The sequence below is a fragment of the Pipra filicauda genome, unplaced genomic scaffold (assembly GCF_003945595.2).
Source record: "Pipra filicauda isolate LSUMZ 115617 unplaced genomic scaffold, ASM394559v2 scaffold109_size3271384_pilon, whole genome shotgun sequence".
NCBI lineage: Eukaryota > Metazoa > Chordata > Aves > Passeriformes > Pipridae > Pipra > Pipra filicauda.
In genome coordinates this window covers 898,056-902,811 of record NW_024103540.1, presented here as the reverse complement: position 1 = coordinate 902,811, position 4,756 = coordinate 898,056, and the positions used below count along the sequence as shown (strand labels likewise).

General features: G+C 43.7%; 1 long non-coding RNA gene across 1 annotated transcript; it reads right to left on the bottom strand.

Moving 5' to 3' along the window:
- Positions 1-3,071: 3,071 nt before the first annotated feature.
- LOC120323212 lies at positions 3,072-4,085 on the bottom strand. The gene is made up of 2 exons (XR_005563465.1): positions 3,431-4,085; positions 3,072-3,246 (listed from the first exon to the last, which is right to left on the bottom strand). It is a non-coding gene; the product is annotated as an uncharacterized LOC120323212 (long non-coding RNA).
- Between the last annotated feature and the right edge of the window lie 671 nt (positions 4,086-4,756).

Below are 4,756 nucleotides of genomic sequence, written 5' to 3'. Positions count from 1 at the left end.
ACACAAGTACATGGCCTGGAGGGATGTGGGCCCTCGTGACAAAGCACCATCACATCTACAGAGGTCAAAATTCATGGTGATTTGCAGTGTGTGAACTCTAGAAGATAACTTTGTTTGAAGTTGTGTTTTAGAAGTTTTGAATGGCAGATGGGACACACGCTAGGGACACGACATGGAACGGAACTCTTGTTGAATTTAAGACACAAAGTGACCTTTACAATGTGTTCTTATGCTTATCTGGAAATGAGTCAACAAAAATAAAAGTTCTTACTGTCTAACCCTGTGATTCTAAAAAGGAAAAACATGTTAGTGAAAAACACCCAACAATAGAAACCTGTTCTCATAATATTTTAATTAAACAGCCAAATACCTCACTCAAGAATCCTCGTGGAAGCTACACTGGATCATACCATCTGTGTGAAGATGTTTTGCAATTATGCCAGTACTTCCAGCTCAGATGACTCAGAATGGGTGGTGTTTATATAGGGAGGAGAATCCAGACCTCTTTGTCCTTCACAGAAATCCAGGCCTGCTGAGCACTCTTGTCAGATGCAGCTTGAAAACTGAGTTCTCTTTTCCTACCAGGAAAATTAATCCTGCATAGGCTCCCATGACCACACTGCCTCTGGCACGTGAGCAAGGTTGGTTGTGATAACCAGGAAAGTTAGATAACCAGGATTTGGTGAAGGTCAGAGTCCCTTAATGCTAATGAGGTAGTCAGACAATGTTGGAAGTGTATCTGTTGAGGGCTTATTTGCCCTTTAAACCATGATTTATTCAGAAGTATTCAGACTTCCTAAATGTTTGCCCACACTTTCATAAATCCAGAAAATGATACCCAGTGCTTAGTCAGGGGACAATTTCCATGAATATTTCTAGTCTGCTATTTTTGGTAAAGCAATGACGTAATTCCAAGACAAAGGCAAAATGCCTCAATAAGAAGCAAAACAGATTATGGGAGAGAAAAGATTAAGGCTAATTCTTAGGTAGAATATCTTCCTCCTGCCCTGCCAATACAACATGGTAACCAGCCTCATCAGCATAGGAACTGACCTCAGTTTCTCCAGACAGCACAGAGTTTGTAGGTGCAAACCCCATTCCCCTACACTGAGAGAGATGGCTCTGTGGGAAGTGGAAGTGGGACTAAGGAACGCACTGTTTGCTTTGCTGTGTGTGAGATATCGCCAGTTCCTTCCAGACCCTCCTTTCTCTGCCATACTGAGCAGGGTGTGAGACAGCTGTCCCAATAACTCATTTTCCCTTTCTGCTCAGAGTATTTCCTGCCTCTGTTTGCACGGGTTCTCTATGCCTGCGCATTAGGATAAGCACGGAGCACTTATGGCAAGTTCATAGAAGTCCATTAAACTCAGTGTAAGGTGGTGGTAGTGTTTTATCTGATAAGCTTCAGCACTCTGTTTAGTCATCATATTTTTATTACCTTCTATCACAAAGTCTTGCTCACTCACAAAAGTCACAGCAAGCGGCCACACCTTCTCCTACCAGGAAACTTGTTCTCTCCACGGCTTTTACAAGGAGCAGCAGCAAGCAGACACTAGCTTTTTGGAAGACAAATCTATTTGCACAATATTATGCACAGGTTACTTTTCATCTTCCTGCAAAACCCCCAAGTTATGAAGCATATATACAAAATTACGCTGAAGATAGGATATTTTTTTTTCTTCTCTTTGCTTATTTCTTTACAACCTTCTAAGCAAGCTGCACTAACTGGAACATACACAGAATGGAATATGTGCAATATATACAGAAAAAAGATAATTCATATTTATATGGTAACCATCAATTCATTGATTTTTAAGCTTTTCCATCTCTTTGTATCAAGTGACTGACCTACGAAAGAAATACCAATTCCTGTGTATTTTGGGTGTAGTTAAACTAAATCTCATTCTGTGTTACCCTGCTCACAGCAAATGAAGTTGACGAGTACAGACCACGACAAAACTTCCTTTCCTGGTTCTGAAAAGGTTGTTACCGTGCTCTGCAACTTTCTTCCTACAGACACTGTTTCATTTTTTCTTCAGAACAAGAAGTAATATCTCAGTTCAACTTAATGAGTAAACTAAGTTTTAAAATAGATGTCTGTTCAAACCACACTGTATTTCCTCTCCTGTGTTGTACATGACCTTTAGTACAAAACAAAAATCTTTTAAAGCTGTCCAAAGCTAACAGCAACAGCTGGTAGCAAGAGGAGTGATGAATTTACCGACTATACCATGCAGTGTGTAAGTTCTGGTACTTCCAGTGCAGAACTTGCATCCCTTTGATACGTAATCTTATATGCTGTGTTACGAACAGCAAATTAACCATATTTATACTTAACAGACCTCAATATCACTATTTCTTGAGTGACTTTAATTAGAGCGCAATTTCTGCTGGCAGTTCTCAAAATAACCTTTTGTCATACAGCGTTTTCTTTAACTAACACTGTAAATCCCTGGTAGGAAAAGGCTCATGTGATAAAAGCTACAAAATGTTATTAAAAAGTTACATGTTATAAAAATTAAAATCTTAAACATATATAAGGATCTAGTGAATATCTAACCTCAGAAAAGTTAGTGGAGGCAGTTTGTTCTTTTTTACTTCAGGTCTGCCAAACGAAAATGTAGTTTGCCTCACAGCAGAGTAAATTTTGCCATCACTGTACATAAGGAGGCATAGCTGAATCATTCTATCTGGCAAATCAAGATGATTTCAACCCCAAATGAAACATTTCACATTCAGAGACTGCAGATGCTTAATTCATGAGCATTAGTATGATATGGCATGGTACTATAGCCAGCTTATTGGAACTAAGATATAGATGGGCTAAGTGCTTTGTCCAGAATTACCCAGCAAGTCCAACAGCAGAGCAGTAAACAGGGTGTAGTTTCCCTGAGTGAGCCCTCTATGTTGGGTTCAACAAGCCAAGTGATTTCAGATATACAGATTAATTAACTTATCTGGACAAAGAGCAGGCTTTTAAGGCAATTGCTTTACACATCTGGCTTCAACCAGCAACGTAAACCCTTTGGTTGTACAAATATCAAAACATCATTCCCTGAAAAGTAGATTAAAACGCAAATCACATCTATATTAGAAAGAAACCCATACTCAGGTAAAGCTGCTGCAGAGTGACCAGGATGTCCTTCCATCACATCTGCATGCCACTGGATTAGTCCATGTTTGTTTCCATAGCCTCTTTGTCCTACTAGGTGATGTTGTATCCTCATTCTCAATATCTTGATGTGACTAAAGCAAAAAAAGAGTCAAATATTATGGCCTACAGACCTGTATTTTAAAAATTTCTGATTGTTCCCACTACTCTGTAAAATTAAAGGTAGAAAAAACCCCATTATAATCATGTATATATATAAAATAATATACATCTATACATATGCAACTCTCATAACTGTGCAAAAACCCTTATACTTACATTGTTTCTGTAACAGGCTGCTGCTGGTAGTGGACTGACATAGCTCATGGCATGGAAGAAAGTTAGTACCATGGTCTACTTGACAAGGTGGGGTTTGGTCACAGGTTGGACTTGATGATCTCGGAGGTCTTTTCCAACCTAACTGATTGTGTAATTCTGTGTGAAAAATGGGGGTGGTGTTGGTTTGTTCCTGACTTCTTGTGGAAGTCAGTGGAATTTTGGGCAACACATGAAACGAATACCAGGCTGCCAGAGAGGAGCCGGGAGATCACACTTAACCTCCCCTTTTATTCCAGGCCCATCACACAAATACAAACTGTTTTCCAGACCTGGGCAAAACCTGGGAAGAGTAAAAGCTCTTCCGGGATGTTGATCTATGAAAACAACACAATATTCATTACAAACAGTTCTTTTAGCAGATGCCTGATTTCCCTCAGAGTGGGCAGACAGACCCCTGCGGGGAGCAGACTGTCTGAGGGGTGAGGGCGGGCAGCCCCTAAGGGTCCGTCCCTGCGTGGGCATGGGTAGGAGACGAAAACAAACAGTCCCATCTGGTGACTTGGGGGGACCTGGTGTGATTGAGGTCACAGAATCAGCTAGGTTGGAAAAGACCTCCAAGATCATCGAGTCCAGCCTTTGACCCAACACCACCTTGCCTACCACACCATGGCACTGAGTGCCACAACCAGTCTCTTAAACACCTCCAAGAATGGTGAATCCACCGCCTCCCTGGGCAGCCCATTCCAATGTCTGACCACTCTCTCTGCAAAGAATTTCTTCCTAATGTCTAACCTAAACCTCCCCTGGTGTAGCTTAAGACTGTGCCCTCTTGTCCTGTTGCTGGTTGCCTGGGAGAACAGACTGACCCCCACCTGGCTACAACCTCCTGTCAGGGAATTGTAGGGAGTGATGAGGTCTCCCCTGAGCCTCCTCTTTTCCAGGGTGAACAACCCCAGCTCCCTCAGCCGCTCCTCACATGACTTGTGTCCCTTCACCAGCCTCTTTGCCCTTCCTTGGACACGCTCCAGCACCTCGATATCCTTCCTAAATTGAGCGGCCCAGAACTGGACACAGCGCCCGAGGTGCGGCCTAACCAGTGCCGAGTGCAGGGGGAAGAATCGCTTCTCCGGTCCTGCCGGCCAACCTGTTCCTGACAGGAAGCGACGTGGTGCGACCTGGGGACTGGGTCTGGGGGCCGCTTCGGCGCCGCGGACCCGCCGCCATGGCAACGGGCCGGGCCGGGCCGGGCCGGGCAGCCGGTGGGTGGGGCGGGGCGGGGCGCCGCGGGCGGCGCGCGCTGACGGCTTCCGGCGTGCGCGCGCGCGC